We start from the raw sequence: 18,054 nt of genomic DNA, 5'->3' as shown, positions 1-18,054 counted from the left end.
CTACCCAGGGCCATGAAGAGAGACTGGCTATATAGTATGGAGTTGGGGGAAGTAAAGTCCAGGGGAAGTTTCCAATGAGATTTTCATGTGTGAAGAAGACTCACAGGATCCTGGAGGCCTAGCTATTGTCAAGCTAAGGTTGTTTTTCCCTCTAGCAAAGCATTAGCATTAAGACAGAGGGAGTTCCTGGAGAAATGTTTTACTCTGCCTGCCTCAAGTCTTTGCCAATGGGCTGCAGGCTATACAGAAATTTAAATTTATCTGCCATTTCCTTCTGCCTTTGTTTCCCATATCAGAAACAAGTAAAATAATATGTGGGAAAACACTTTTTTGAACAGTAAAATCCTCTAAATATTAGGTATTAATTTTCTTAACATGACATTTTTGTACATGCCAAGTATGGTCTATAAGATCTGTTCCTTCTGCAGAATTCTCTGTCAGTGATGACAGTATCATTTGGTGGGGAAGAAACCTTTGGAGCCATCTGTAACTCCTCATTCAGCCTCATCCTTCATTGGCTGGCCAATCCCCAAGTCCTGAAATTAACTTCCTTAATATATTTCAAGCCAGTAATTTATACTAATAATCCTTTAGTCCACAGCAATATTATATTCCAAAAAACTGAACATTAATTGGCTTTTCTGAATACACTCTTTTTACCTACTCATTACCAAATCTGGAGTTCATATAGCCTTGATGTTACAATATCTAAATTAGTTGATGTTATTCCTGTTTACATCTTTATAGTATTCCTTAAACTTTAGAGTGCACTTAAATCACTGGAAGATTTGTAAAATGATTTTGATTAGTTAACTCTGGATGGAGTCAGAGAGTCTGTATTTCTAACAAGTTCTCATTGATACCAGGGCTTCATGGATGACACTTTGACTTGCAAGGGTTAGATGATTCCTAGCTATACTTGGAAGAAAAACTAAATGGTATTTTTATTTACATGATCTATTTCCTTTTTGCCTGTTTTAACAGCCTTATATAATTTGTTGCAACAGGAAGACTGTTCCTCAGTCTCTACATTCTGTGCTTTCTTTCTCTTCTTTGAAAGCATGATGTAAATATGTTGCCTGAACGTATTTATATAAACTCTGGATTGCCACACCTCTTACCCAATATTCAGCTTTTTATAGGTAATTCTTATTTATTTTAGATATCTTTGCTTAAATCCTACTTCTTCAAGGAAATGTTACTGGACCCTAAATAAGTTTCAGTCTTAAATTTTTTTTTTTTCTATTATATCTTACGTGTCCCCCTTACAGTATATATAATAGCTGTGATTAAATAATTGATATTATGATTTTATTAGTATTTGTAACCTTCCAAAGATGTAAATTCATTGAATGCATTTTCTCCCTCTGCTTCAGTGCTATATTTCTTGTAAGTAGCATAGTAGGACTGTATTTCCTGGATCTAGTTATATAGTTGATGATCTACAACTATCTATCCTTTTTCTTTATAGAAGGAGCATAGAATTTACCAAATTTAGAAATTGGAGCCTACTGAAGGTCCAAATACAGAGGCTAATGGTTTTGGGTGCTCTCTGTAAAGAAAACAAAGTACTCTCTGATAGTCACATCTGTCAGTGGAGACCACAAGGATAGATGGGAGAAATATCAGCTAATTCTTGTGAAAATGAGTTGGCCCTTGGTCTAGTGATAAACTAGTCACTAAAAGTAGTGTGATGATGTTGCAGGATTTACCACAAAGAGGTGGACACAAAATGAGCAGCAGGCAAAAGTTAATTAGAATATGAGATTAGAAAGTAAGAATAGTATGAAAGCTATCTTTACAAAGAGGGGACATTCAAAAATGAATTCCCAAGGACAATGGGAATTAGCTTCTGGTCAGTCTTCTCCCTTCTTTTCCCCCTTTTTCCTTCTCAGGTTCTATCCTTATTGGCTTGATAGCTCTAGGTACTGGGTCGCCCATTCCAGATTGGCTCCTTTCCATTGTATGAGGGGTGGTCTAGGCCATACTTAGGTCTTTTGTCAAATTCCTGAGGGGAACCTTAGTGGGAGTAGGTGGGGTCTGTTATATTTTTAAGAGGAACCTTATGCCTGAGGGAGCTTGCTGTGGTCAGACACTCCCAGCATTGTTCCAAAATAGGTGTTTTTCCCCACCCAGAGACCTCAGGCCCTAGTCTTTCTCTGCCTACTGAATCCTGTCTTCTCCTGTCATACTGAGAATAGATAGGATTAGAAAGGTTGGGGAAGCTAGAGTTAAAAACTAAGTAGAGACATGGGGAGGGTGACATTTGGGCTGTGCTTGGTTGACTGCAATGGGGTCAAGTCAAGTTATTATAGTTCAGAAAAAGGAAATTATCATAGCTCAGAGGATCAAGGGGCAGAGTGAAAGCCTCAGTTATACATGAGCTAAAGGAATGAAGAAGAAATACTTGAGTTTAAGTTCAGAGTCAAACCAGGCGAGAATTGCTGCTGAATGCCAAGTGAAGACACATTGAGGATAGAAGCATAATAGTCTTGAGGTAGAATAGTCATTAAAATCTGAAGATGGGATGGCAGACCAGGGATTGAGGTACCCAAGACCAGGTCTCTGATGCCCTAAGACACTGCAGGACTGTAGTTGGGTGCTCTAATGACCACATCACATCTCTTTGGCAAGTTCACTGTACCTCACATGTGATTTTTCTTGTGGAGGGCAGTGTAATATGAACGAGACAAGCTGGAAGAGGCACAAAGCACCTACACTCAGTGTTCAGAAGCAGAGATGGTTAGGATATCAGAGCCCGTTATTTGCCTCAGTTAATCTTCTTTCCTCCTAGACTGATCTCAAAGGAGAACATTGTCTGGTATGCTGAGATATCCCAATGCCCAATAAATCCTTGGAAATTTTTTTTTTAATTTTTTTATAGTTTTTTTTTTTTTTTAACGTTTATTTATTTTTGAGACAGAGAGAGACAGAGACGAGTGGGGGAGGGTCAGAGAGAGGGAGACACAGAATCTGAAGCAGGCTCCAGGCTCCGAGCTGTCAGCGCAGAGCCCGACGCGGGGCTCGAACTCACAGACCGCGAGATCGTGACCTGAACCGAAGTCGGCCGCTTAACCGACTGAGTCACCCATGCGCCCCAATCCTTGGAAATTTTTTTGAAATAAGGAAAGTTGTCCTGCTTTCTGTGTTTATTACCTACCTCCTAATGGTTTTCTTCTCAAGTCCCCTGGGTCTCTCCCACTGCCCTAAACTGGTGCTTTCCAGAAATAATCATGTGTTGATATCATCTCGAAGTCTTGTTAAACTCAGATCTCTGCTCCCCACCCCCTTAGAATTTCTGGTTCACCAGGAAAAAGTGGGGCCCAGTAATCTGCATTTCTAACAAGTTCCCAGTGGATGTTGATGTTATTGGCCCAGCGCCACACTTTGAAAACAATTGCCTTAAGACTTCCATCCTGCTGCTTTACCCAAATTTGTCCTTCCCTGAGGCAAGAAGCCTATTTAACTAAAATCACATGATTCCTCAGATCTGAAACATGTAAACTAAAATCAAAGCTATTTTAGGGCATATAAACTTAGCAAAATTCAGTCATCTGATGAAATTTTGTATACAAGTATATGAATAACTAATAGTGACAACAATTTCTCCAGCTTCAATGGATTTTTTGTTAATTGAGATGTGTCTCTTAAGAGAAGAACCTTAAGCAATGTGACCAAATGAAGAGGAAACCTTCTAAATTGTAAGGAAGGGTTTTCCTGGACAGAATGTTCATATATTTCGTGTAGTCAAATTGCTTTTTCATTTCTAAATCCACATGCTACACAAATGTACAAGTTCTTTTATTTTTTTTCTAGTTTTACCATTTAATTTTCAGCAAATTAGTATAGGTGGTAGAATGAAAATGGTGTGTCCAAAGTAAAGGAAGGTGGAGTTGATGAGGGACCATAAGGAAAGCTGAGGGCCACACACAAGGTAGCACTGCCGCTCTCACCTGCCCCCTCCCACCCCTCCCCCCCCCCCCCCCCCCCATCTAAGGTGAGATGTGTAATATTCTTCAGGAGCCCTTGGCTGACCAAGAACAAAGGAAAGGACAGAAACCAAATGGTTAAACTGACAGAGTCTCCATCAGTTTACCAATATCTTAGTACAATAAAAAGAGAAGGACAATCTTATCAATAGCCTAATGTCCAGAAATCGTCTTAATGTTAATGCTTTGCTGGAAGGAGAAACATCCTTAGCTTGACAATATAGGCCTCCAGTAATCTGTGAGTCTTTAGCAATGGAAATCCCTTTAAGAAATTTCCTCTTGACTTTACCTCCCCCAAATCCATACTATACAACCAGTCACTCTTCACAATCCCAGTGCAGCTCTTTCTGCTCACAGGTCCTGTCCCCATGCTTTGATAAAGTCGCCTTTTTGCATCAAAGACATTTTGAAGAATCCTTTGTTGGCCATCAGCTCTGAACTCCCATCATGCCCACATTTTATCAGGGTGACATGCAAGGGACTCCTTTATATGTTAAAAACCACCTGTCCCATATATTTTGGCCATCACCCAAAATATTTCAATGTCAAGATATATCTTTCTTTAAATATTTTCCACAAGTTTGAGTATATTGCCTTGTTTGAAAGTGTCTGTGAAAGAACCATTTATTTTTGTCAAGGAACATTGTTCAGCATGGCACTTGTTAAAAAAGTAAATTAGACTCTAGAGTACTGCAAAATTACTTTCTCTTATATCACATGGCATTTCAATGAAAACATAAGAAAATACTGTGATTTGCAGGGGTTATATTTTTAGTGGTGTCCTATTAAGTGATTTTTAACATAATAGTAGAAGTGCTAATTGCTGTAGTAACCTCAAAGGTGAAATCTTGCCTCAAATTCAATGGCTTGATTTTACATCTTTATCTTAGCCTTTAGTTAGGTCAAGTAATTTAAAGCTGAAAATGACAACAAACTATTATTTTGTGTTTTAGCTTAAATCAGGGAGACAAAATTGGGTCCATTGGGAGGAAAGCTAGAAAAACTCTTAAAAGCTGTCAGTCATATATGCTCTTTGACTTCCCAATTTGCCTTGTAATTTTAAGAGAGTAAATACGTTTCTAGAATTCAGAGCTTCTGTTTTCTTACTCAAAAGGTGTTCCTAAATATTTGAAATACAGTAAACTACCATACTTCCTTACTTCCTCTCTTGTCTTTCCTCCCTCATTCCTTCCTTCCTTCCTTCTCTCCTTCCTTCCTTCCTTCCTTCCTTCCTTCCTTCCTTCCTTCCTTCTTTCTTTCCTTCCTATCTGCCAGATTTTTTTTTTTTTTATGTTGTTCCTTCCTTTTAATCACAGATAGAAAAGAGATTCTGTGTGCCACTTAGTAATTCTTCAGCCAAGGTATCTTCAACTATATTAAAATGGACAAGGTAATTTCTTAGATTTCACCAGTTTAATAGCCTGACCAGTTAGTATTTGGAAAATAGGAAGGATATTCAAATTGCTGCCATAAAGTCAAAATATATCTCCTCTTATTTATCAGCTTTGAGAATATGTCCTGAAACATATTAGAACCAAGTGAGCTTTTGAAATTAAAGTTCATTGTTGTTTAGTATTATCTTGATCCATATGAACAAAAATTGGGAAACCAGGTCTTTTATTCTGTTTCAGATTTACAGCTTGATTACTGTGATAATGTAGTTTCTTAGCAGTTTGGTTTTGTTCATCATTAAAGTGGGTTCTGTTGCACAAGCCTTCTTTATATTGTTCTAATAGTTCATTCAATCACCTTTGAAAAAAAAATTAGTATCATTGCATTTAAAATACTTAGTAGACACATAGAAAATATATAGTTAATAAATGTGAGTCTGTACACAAGGAGCTTACAGTCTTGGTAGGTTGAATTGCAATATTTTTCAGATGCCAGAGCTAAGTTCATTTAAAACCAAGCAAAGAGGGGTGCCTGGGTGGCTCAGTAGGTTAAGCTTGTGGCTCTTGATTCCAGCTCATTTCATGAGCTTGCAATTCCGAGATTCAGACCCATGTCAGGCTCCATGCTGATGCTCTCTCTTTCTCTCAAAAATAAACAAACAAACATTAAGTAAGTAAATAAATAAATCCAAGCAAAGGAAGCTTTGAGTCCCTGCATTTAATTTTTTTTAATGTTTATTTATTTTTGAGAGAGAGAGAGAGTGTAAGCGGGGGAAGGGCAGAGAGAGAGAGGGAGGCAGACTCTGAAGCAGGATCCAGTCTCTGAGCTCCAAGCTGTCAGCACAGATCCCAACACAGGGCTCGAACCCACAAACCATGAGATCATGACCTGAGCTGAATTTGGATCCTTAACCAACTGAGCGACTCAGATGGGTATGTTTAAAAACAGGATCCCTGGAGGGGCACCTGGGTGGCTCAGTCGGTTGAGTGTCCAACTTCAGTTCAGGTCATGACTTCCCAGTTCATGAGTTCAAGCCTCATGTCAGGCTCTGTGCTGACAGCTTGGAGCCTGCTTCTGATTCTGTGTCTCCCTCTCTCTCTCTCTGCCCCTCCCCCACTCATGCTTTTCTCTCTCTCTCAAAAATAAATAAATATTTTTTAAAAAATTTTTAAAAATAAATAAAAACAGGATCCCTGGGGTGCCTGGGTGGCTCAGTCAGTTGAGTGTCCAACTTTGGTCCACGTTATGATCTCACAGTTCATGGGTTTGAGTCCTATGTTGGGCTCCCTGCTGTCAGTGTGGAGCCCCCTATGGATCTTCTGTCCCCGTCTCTCTGCCCTTCCCTTGCTCAATCTCTCTCTCTCTAAAAAATAACAAACATTTACAAGAAATAATTTTTAAAAAAAAGTATCCCTCACTCTACTTTTTGTCCCTCAAAATTCACTTTTCCAAGATGACTTATGCATTCACTTGACCCAGTTATGCATTCTGCTGCTCTAGCCACTCTTCAAGGTAGGCTTGGCTTCTCTAACCTTAGCCATTTTGTCTGTCCAAGCTACCCTGACTATGCCAATGTCTTTCCATCTGGCCTAGCTATTTCAGTTAAAACAGATACTAGAAGTAACTAAGCTTATCCTTCAAGTAAGCTTCTTATTTGTGTTTCTGACTTCACCCTATTCAGATGCCTAGTTCTTTTTTTTTTTTTTTTTCAGAACAGTAGTATTCAAAAATAATAATAATAAAAAGAAAAGAAAAAAATAGCACTGGAACCGTATTTCCACACGTATCTACCAAATTAACCCAGCAAGCAAGTAAACAAAAAGAAGTTAAAAGCGATACTGTTCTCTTATGGAGTCTTACCTCCTCACTTCTGATTTATCTCACAAATTAGTGCATTGGGCAGAAGCACAACTGATTTGGATACCAGTGACCTAGAACAACGGGTGGTAAACTAGGGACCATGGTTCAAATGCAGTCCAATGACTGTTTTTGTACAGCTCTTGAGCTCTGGATGCTTTTAAACATTTTCAATGCTTGGAAAAAAGTCAAAAGAAGAAGAATATTTCTTGACATATGAAAAGTATATTGAATTAAAAGTTAAGTGTCTGTAGACAGAAATGTATTAAAATATGTCCAGGTTCATTTGTTTATGTGTGATTTACAACATTGGAGCTGAATAATTACAACCAATACCCTATGATCCACAAACACTAAAACATTTACTGCCTGTATCTTTATAGAAAAATGTTGTCGATTACTAGCATAGAATATGATGGGCTCTCACAGTTGTTCACTCCCAGAAATCATTCTGTACTTTGAGATATGTGACATTCAACTATATTCAACCTTAAGTAACTAAAACAAATTGAAAGAGAAATTATGTATTCTAGTACATGTAGTAATTAGGGTACCAACAGCTTAAGGAATAGCTATGGTGAAACAAAATGCTTCAAGTTAAGGGAAAAAAAATCATAGTTGAAAGTACCATTATTTAATTTTATCAATAGAATATTGATCAGTAGAATATTTTAGCCATTTTGCTGAACATCCATATTTTGAAGGCATATCGTTTCAGAAATTGTGAACCTGAGGCTCCTGGTATTGATCTTCTGCTAGTCTATTTAGGGCAACTCTAGGGCACAGGAAACATCCCAGGTCATTTCACTTGTCCATTGCCTCTTGCATATGGCTGAGGGAATAGTTATACTATGTGTTAATCCACACCCTCTTCTGATCACTACATGGTTAGTTTTATGAAAGATATATGACCAAAGGAAATATGCATTAGAAATTAATTTATTTAACAAATCTAAAGAAATTCCATTGAGGCATTTTGACAGATAGAAATGGTAATTGTAGTACATATTTAAGATGGAAGGTAAAGTCTAAACAGAAACCCATTAATGTGAGGATACACTATATATTTTGAAAATATACATTTCTAAGTGATTAGAATAGAGGGCACATATATAAAAATTAATTAGGAAACATAAGAATATATGAAATGTGAAAATAATTTGCTAAAGCAGTAGAGAATCCCTCCAATTTTTATTAGGTAGAGGGATACGATCAGATCTGTGCTTTAGAATTACATTGGACATCACAATCCATTGAGATCTTGAACACAATATTTGAACTCCTTATGTTTGTTTTTAATTTACAGTGTTATAGTAGTGAGCTTTGCAGTACTCTATGGGTTCATCTGGCACTGGCAATTTGGTCTGGGTGTCATACAGTTTCATATCATATATAGTCAGTAAAGTATCCTTAGGGGAGTGTGGGGATTTCAAACCAGTGGAAATGGTGGTCCATCTTTCATTTCTTCTAGCATTTGGTTCACTGTATCTATTGACATTCATGCCTACCTGATAGTGGATTCATGAATTCTATTATCCAACTTTAAGCTTAACTTTACAAAATGGACGAATGCTTTACCAAATATTTGAAGTTCATTGTAATAAAGCAAGCATAAGCAATCAACAAAAATGACAGCAATGCCACAGAATTAATCATAAACTGTCGGTTGCCAGTATAATGAGGTCAGACAATTATGATCTGATCTGCCTATAAGTTGGCCAAAAACAAATTATTAAGAGGACAATTTGGTGTATACAAAAAATACCTACTATTATTAATGATACAAATTTGTAATCATGCTCAGGAGGCAATTTAAAATAGGATTTTATCTTCATCTCACCATTCAAGCGTATCTATTATGTCATGTTGCATCATGTAAAAAATGTATTAGTACAACAATGCAATACTCAATGTTAGCAATAAATGCCACTATGAATATTAGAGGCCAACTTGACTTCACAAACCTTTTACTGCTAGGTGTGAGTAATGAAACACTTTTGAATATAGTAAAGATGATAGATCCTCAAGAAGTGACCTAAAATGAAGAGACATTTGGAAAATAGTTTCCTTGGCCCTGGTATAAATTGAGATGGTGGCAATTATGAAGGAAAGGAGGTCACATTTGCCAGGAATCTAGCGGACGGCATGGATGAGATGTGGTCAGCACAATGAAGCCTACAGCATGAATGTCGGATGCCTTGATATGTGTGCAGTGAAACCAAGTAGGGAAAAGAAGCTGAACTTAGGAGCAGTTCCTTTTTATCTTTATTTTTGACAGAATTATTTAACAATTGATTTCACTGTTTTCACTAATTACTTCCTTGAATAGAATCTGGGGGTCTAAAGTAATCCCTGAAAAGTGAAAAACTAACAAAGAATTAATTGACCTATATTTTCAATAATGATCTCCTCATGAAATATAGAACAGATGTTTTCTGTTTTAAGTTATGTGTATGCATGTTATTTCTCACTTGCCATGCTGTAAGAAGGATTGTTTTAACAGATTTTTAATTTTGATAAATATAATACACACTTTTAGAAGTTGTCATTTTATGTTACTTTGTATTACAAGATTCCCACTCAGAACTGTATTTAAAAGCTTGCAACTCCTAAGAGTGAAAATGGCTCTAAAAGTAATATCCAGATACTTATATCTTTGTTTAAAGTAGCATGTGGTTTAACTACATGTAACATGTAGTTTAACTACACGTATTAGGTAGCTGTAATAGTTTAAGCTTCAACACAAAACTTTCTATATAATTTGATTTCTTTATATCTGTTAGTTGTATGTACTTGGCATGTTTGGATTGTTGCTTTATATGCATACAAGTAGTATTGTTTTCATATAGGACTGAGCTCTGTGTAGTACAACATTTTAGTGTAAAACTTCTATTTCAAAATTTTCTATACAAGGTAGAGAAGTGCTTTTATCAATAAGAAAGAAGTGATAATAATTGTGAAAATGATGTAGACCAACAGTGTTATTTTTATATGCTACTGTTTGAAATCATACTTAGGGACCTCTCAGTCCTTTCTGTAGGGAATCCAGTAATTAATGCTGTTTTCTCTTTGATCTACTTGCAAGGAAGTTCATGTGTGACCCCCTTCTATTAACTTAAAAGTGTTAGGTGCCATGTGTACTTCTGAACTCAGCTTTATATATTTTATCCTGATTTTTTTTTCTCTGAATATATATTGCTATATTTATTATTGTAAGCCATCTAAAACCAATTGTGCAAAAATTTTATATAAATACATAAATGGTATTATACCTTCACAGAGAAAAATATATTAATTATGCCTATAATGTTTTTATTTTGTATAATTTTGTCCATGACACTGTGGCTAATAGTGGCCTTTTACACAAAAAGTGCACAAACACTGGATATAATCCAAATTTCAAATTTAAAAGAACTATAAAAGTGTCATTCCTTCAATTTTACAAACAGTAATAGGTGTTTTTCCCATATTGTAAAAGTAATGCATGAAATTATAGGAAATTTTCAAATAAGATAATAGAAAATAGACAGCTAGCCTTCCCAGTGATATGTTGATGCATTACTTTGTATTCATTTGGGCATGTGTAAGTGTGTGTATGTGAACTTAAAGATACTTGCAAATCTGAGTGCACGTTTTTCTGGATGATGTTTAAAAAGTTCGTACAGAACAGTCACTGTTTTCTTATCCATACCTAACCTCTTAAGACTTTTTTTGAAGTTTTAAGTTTATTTATTTGTTTAATTTGAGAGAGGGAGAGAGAGAATCCCAGGCTGACAGCACAGAGACCAACACAGGGCTTGATTCCACAGACTGTGAGATCATTACCTGAGTCAAAATCAAGGGTCTGACACTTTACCAACTGAGCCACCCAGGTGCCCCCCTTAGTACTTTTTTCATCAAGCTTCTGCCAAGTGCCAACTTGGTTTTGATAGTAACAACAATTTTATTTGTGCATTCACGTTTCATTGTTTTAAATAGACTCTAATTAAAACTTATAGTTCCAATAAAAAGTACACCTTGCATAGATAATTTTGAGGAATACAGAACTGAATCTTGGTAAGAAATTAATCCAACCAGTGGAAGTGAGTATGGGTGGGCTTCTTAGAGAAAAGCCCATAGGCTGTAAGATTGAGCTACCACTGGACATCAGTAGGTGAGTTTTTAAGGTTATTCTTTATTGTATTTAGCTGGAAAGAGAAATTTTAAAATGAAATGCTAGGATCCACTGTATATTAAGATTCACCTTTATTCAGATATTTGCTCTATAATTTACTTAATTTTACCTTACAAACAAAACTTGAGAAATGTCATTGATTAGGTGTAAGATGTGAAAAATAGGAGAACAAAAACAAGTTACTGGGTTAAAATACATTTAGGGGAAATAAGTGTACCCTCTTTTATCAACTTTTATATTTGACATCATTTACTTAATAATCATTTACAAGTAATTATGTAATTTTCCACAGAAAAGTTTTATTAAATCATTCTTTAATTTTAAGATATGGGAAGTTAAATAATAAGCAGTATTTTAGATGTACAGTGGAATGTTTTTTATTCTTTGCAAGATATACACAGTTTTTAAATTCTGTCTCATAGATTTCTAAAACTCCTAGTTTATTTATCTTAGTTTATTTATAAATCTTAGTTTATTTATCTTTCAGATGAGCATTGTTCCTAACATATTATATATTAAGGACATTTACATTTGAATTTCTGAATTCTTGTTCTGCATAATTTACAATCTAAATGTTGCATCAGTAGGTTATTTCTTTTCTTTCTTAAGTGTATTCATTTTTGAGAGAGAGAGAGAGAGGGAATGGGGAGGGGCAGAGAGAGAGGGAGACAGAGAGAATCCCAAGCAGGCCCCATGCTGTCAGCTCAGAGCCTAATGTGGGGCTCACACTCATAAATTGGGAGGTCATGGCCTGAGCTGAAATCAGGAGTCAGGTGCTTAACTAACTGAGCAACCCAGGTGCCCCTTGAAAATTTCAAACATACATATAACTGTAGTCTTAGAAGGAGAATAGAAAGAATGGGACAAATGCAATACTTGATATTTTACTGAATTTTTAAAGAGTTTTTCAAAAACTTGAGAGATAATGATCAGGATGATTAAACAAACTACCAGCAGAAAAACTGTGGAGAAAGCTCAGAAATAACCATTCAAAACTGTTGTGGGAAGACATCCAGTTTCATGGTCAATATTTCTGAAAAGAATAAAAAGTGAACTCTTACATTATGCCTAATATATACTTAAGATGTCTTTATGTATTGATAGAGCATTTCTCCTAGAAATTTTGAAATTGAATTGGAGAAAAGAATATTCAAAACTAAAGCAAAATAACAGTCAATTATTAACTCTAAGAAGAAATATATATATGTATAAAGAAAGGAATGTCATCATCTGTGAAGCAGTGCTTTTTTTTTTTTTTTTTTTTTTTTGTAAGTACAGGGAGAAAAGTGTGTTTTGAGTGCATGTTATAAAAAAAGGTAAATCCTCTTTTTTTTTAGTAAATATTAAACAATGAATGCCTACTAATAAAAATAATGACAATATAAGCATATTATTTTAAAATATGGAAGAAAGAAAATGTTGAAAAAGATTAAATAGTTGACATATATTTTTATTCTAGTGAAAGGGAAGCAGGAGGGCAAAAATACAAAGTGGAGTATGCTGGGGGGAACACAGTCTCTCTTCCTCTTATAAGTCTTTATCTTATCCTCTGTAAGTGAATAATAATAGTTCTTACCTTATCTTTTTTTTCTTTTTTTTAAGGCTCAAGTCATACAAAAATGTCAGTGTATTGTCACAAAGTAAATGCTTATTAAGTGCTAGTTATTATAATCAGTAGATTAGTAGAGGTAAAATAGAAAGATTATAGTATTATTCAGAATTAAGACTTTATTCTTATGTTTAATGTCACTATGTGTATTTTGCAAGCAAGTTGGCAAATTAACATATAACGTGTAAAGAGTATACGTATGTTCATCATCCATGACTTTCTTTACCCTCCTCCTTATGTTTCGTTTCTCTGATATGTATGTCTGAGAGTTTGGCTAATGGATCATAATCTTGATTCTTTCTACATTTCAACCTTGAGCATTCTTTAAATTGGCAATATCACCTCTCAACTATCCCATGATATTCTGTCTTCCAGAAATCACAAGTGGGCTGATATCTTCAGTTCTAGGACTGGGGTACACAAAATAAAGAGCCGTACCAGTCTGTATCTGTGACACCACTAATTTTCAACTCACATGTAACTGCATTCCACATGCATTTTCTCCCTAAGCTGCATTTCATTGGTTAATAGTGATTAATGTAATGTAATTTTAAATAAAAGTTTAAGCAAAAACACAGTATCATAGAAGCACTTGAAGTAATGAAATTGTTTCCTTTATTGCAAATTTTATTTTAAACCTCCCAATTATCATCTTCATTGACAATATAATCAGGACTTAATGCTGAGTTGCTGTTAATTTTTAATGCTGCTTATGTTGTTTAATACAGTGTATAATTTGGCACTGAATCTTCTAGTAGAACTAAGCTTTGACATCCTCTACAATCCTCCACGCAAAACTAATATTTTTAATCAATTAACACCATTCCTGTCCCTACCCCCACCTGCATTTCATCTTAGGATGTATTACAACAGTGAAGATTGCTTAACATTTTAGAATATTTATAAATGGGATTTCACTTTTAGAAAGTCAAAATCATTAGAAAGATAGTAAAATTTTCTCCCAAGATTAAAAAGAAATCATAGTTATAAAGTATTATAGCTGAAAATAACTCGACTTCTCTGCAAATTTTCAACTATAGACTTCAGTTAATCAAGATGTGTCACTGCCTCTAACTGCTCTGCATGAAGCTGAATATTTAGAATAAGGGTCTATCTTTTTAGAAAAAAAAAAAAGAATCATTGTGAAAGTATAGTTCATTTATATCCTCAGAGATATTTTACCAACATGGTGCTTGGGTATCAGTTTTCCTATGACTCTCACCTTGAGTTAAGGATGCTTTTCTTGAGGCTTAAGCTTATTAAGACCAACTAATGTTTTCAAAGGGGTGCATAGCTCCCATTCCCTTGGGAATATATGGGTGCCTGTCTAGTCTGAATTTCAAATACTGACAGAGAATCATAATTATAATATAGTTGCAGTTTCATGAATATTCAATTACTCCATAAAAAGAATTAACTTGAGCCATAGATCAGTTACATGAACATTGATAAACTCCTTTAGCAAGTATGATATTTTCAGGGAACAAATTCAGGTACAAGAGAAATGTAATTTTCTTTTCTTTTTTCTATAATTGAAATTAACCATTCTGTGTGATAGCAGAGAATTTAACGCCCAGTTTCTCTGTTATTTTAGGTTTAAACTCCATCGTAGCTTGTGCTCATCTTTTCTGCTCTCACCTTTTCTTTCCTAGGTGGCATCTAAATCTCAGTGAATGGGATGAGGTGGTTTCTATGACTTGCATAATGCTGTTGCTTGAAAGAAGCTCCCAGCATTACGTTTTTCATCCTCCATTGTGTGACTCACCCACTGGGCCCTTACATTACCTAATTACACAAGGTTGATATTTGCCACCAAGAAGTCTATGTTCCCACTTGGTCACTAGCTCTACTGTCCATTCTAGCATTGGAGAATTACTCTCCTGGTCTGTACTTAAGATCTGTTTGGGATAAAGCTGTTCATAACATTCCATGCTGTTCATAACCACACAGGAAGAAAACCATGGCTGCTCACTGCAACATACTGGGTTTACATGTAGTTTATGAAAGGCCCCCTCACGTTCTTTAGATAGCAATCTGCTCTTTTCTTCCATATCCTGAATATGTGGGAGACTCTGTGGGTTGTGAACCAGACAAAAGGTGAGGCACAATTCATTTCTACCCTTAAATAAACATATATGGGAATTTTGTTCCACTCCCCAGCTTACTCTGGATGTCCTGCAGATGCAAAGCTTCTGATCAGACTTTAACTCTTTTATGTTCTATCCCAACTCCCTTCTTTCTCTAGTTTGTAGGAGTTTGTTTAGGGGGAAGATTGTAATGTCAACCAGGGTAAGGGGAAAACAAAGAAAGAGAACACCACAAGTGTACTAATGTCTTTCCATATTACAGAGCCGTTCTTATTGAAAGTTATGCTCAGGATTAAAATACTAAGAGTGTATTCATATACGAGATGTGATTGAGTGTCTTGTTTTGAAATTTCCCCATTGACTATCACTGATAGAAATTATTACTGGAAAATGAATACTGCATTTTAACAACATCAGTAGTGGTACTCCCCTCAGTCACAACCTTTAGGTCATCAAATGTAAAAATTCAAAGTCAAAAAAAAAAAATTGAAAGTTCAGAAAGTGAGAAGAAAGAAAAGAAAGGTAAAGAAGAAAAGGAATGCTGGAGCCCTATGACTTGTTTATTTATGCCTGTGTCTCTTCAAGTTGTCTTTAACCAACATTCATGTGATTCATCAAGTTCTACTTGCCCCCGACCGATCCTATTGCCTCATACCTATTTGCTTGCACTGTCCCCTTTACTCATGTTATTGGTGTTCCCTTTTTAAAGCTCATGCATAGTGCTTTATAGAAACCTGTTAATATATTTTTGTATTGTTTTAGTATATATTGTGTGTCTGGTGAATATAGTATGAGTGAAATACATACATATATATATATATATATATATATATATATATATATATATATATATTAGTATTTTATAATTTAAAATACAGGTTACAAAGTTTTAAAGACATTTAGCTTGCTGGAGTGTTTAGGTGAAGAACCTGGTCAGAGTTCTTTTGCCAGAAGTTCCGGGTGGTTTGGAGTTGAGATGCAAGAACAGAAATACAAATTGAGATTAAGATGATTCGTAGGTCGGGGCACCTGGGTGGCTCAGTCGGTTAAACATTTGACTTTGGCTCAGGTCAGGATCTTCAGGTTTGTGAGCTCAAGCCCTACATCAGGCTCTGCACTGACAGCTCGGAGCCTGGAGCCTGCTTCAGATTCTGTGTCTCCCTGTCTTCCCCTCCCCTGCTTGCACTCATTCTCTTTCTCTCAAAAATAAACATTAAAAAAAATAATAATAAAATAATAATAATAATAATAAAGATGTTCATAGGTCAAGGTTAAGAGTAAAAGAGTAGGTTCAAGAGACTCAAAATTTAAGGTCAGAGTCAATAACTGGGGGCTCAGTTCCTGGTTAGACCTCCGGGCTTGAGAAGATCAAGGTTAGGTTCTGTTGAAACAATGTAACATGGTGATTAAAGTATTCAGCTGGCCATCCTCAGGTCATCCAGTCATCCAGGTCATCCAAATCCTCATTTGTAAGTCCTTCTTTGGACATGTAGTGTGTCACAAAGGAAAGTGAAATGCACTTAGGATCTTAGTGCCTCAGATGAACTGAGCAGGATGCACTTTACCAACCACCTCATATGTACAAAACTTGAAGAATACCTAGAAAATAGTGAAAATTGGGGGGAAAATTACCTATTATCTGTTGATATGCTTTGTAGAACAGGCCCTGGGTCTGGAAATGACCCCTGAAATGATGTCTGCATCACTAAAATCAGTTTTATAGGAAATTAGAGAAAAAAGGTGGGAAGAATGAAAAGAGAGCTGTCATAACTATGATTTTAATTTTTTAGAACATTAATGTTAATTTATCTTTGAAAAAATTAATATTGTAAGAAGAAATGGTTGTATTTCTAATTTTGGAATATATAATTTACAATTTTTTAGATTAAGCAATTTTATATTTCTAAGTTGAGTCACAAGTTGGTTTTAAAATTATTTCTTAACACTTTCTGCTAAGGGTCAGATTAATGTAATTTAATTGCATTTAACTATCATATTTGTATCTTCTCTCTAATAGGGTTTTGATAAAAAAATAAAGTGATATGGTGCATATGTACCAAATTTAATTTTATATTGTTTCCATTTTAGGTAAAATGCAAAAGTAATTGCACAAAGTTAATTACATTTAAATTCACAGAAACATGATTTTTTTATAGCAAAAGAAATAGAGGCAGCCGGAATATAAGAGTAGATAAATTAGAGTACATAAGCATTAATAATGTTTATTTAACCACCCACCCTTGTTCTTTAATACAATATTCTTTAACATAAAACAGAAGATGTGGGTGGATTGTTTACTTGTTTTCTATTTCATAGTCTAAGGAGAAATATATGCAAGTAATTACCATGCTCAGAAAAGAAAACCATTCACATGGAAAATGAAATTTGAAAAACAATGTGCGTATATTTCAGCTCTAATAGTGCAAAGAACTTGCAGTCATTTTACTTAAAGTGTGAAATACAGGTTCTTGAGCATTTATATTCTCTATAAATTATGCTATCTATTATGTATAGAATAAATGTTTGAAAAACACTATATTTTATTTTGCATATTTAAATTATGGTATAATTTGTTTCCATTTTGCATATATATATGTATATATATATACATGTATATATATATACATATATATGTGTATATATATATACACACACACATATATATATATATGCCTCTCATCTTATGATATTTAAATAGGGGAGGGATAAGAGAACCAAGTAAAAGAAGTTTGTACTGTTGTACTCGGCCACCTGGGGGACTCAGTCAGGTAAGCGTCCAACTCAGTTTCAGTTCAGGTCATGATCTCATGGTTTGTGGGTTTGAGCCCTGTTTAGGCGTCTTTGCTGACAGCAAGGAGCCTGCTTGGGATTCTCTGTGTTTCCCTCTTTTTCTGCCTCTCCCCCATGCTCTCTCTCAAAATAAATAAACTTAAAAAAAAAGTTTGT

Source organism: Panthera tigris, chromosome A1, assembly GCF_018350195.1.
Source record: "Panthera tigris isolate Pti1 chromosome A1, P.tigris_Pti1_mat1.1, whole genome shotgun sequence".
Lineage (NCBI taxonomy): Eukaryota > Metazoa > Chordata > Mammalia > Carnivora > Felidae > Panthera > Panthera tigris.
This window is presented reverse-complemented; position numbering follows the sequence as displayed.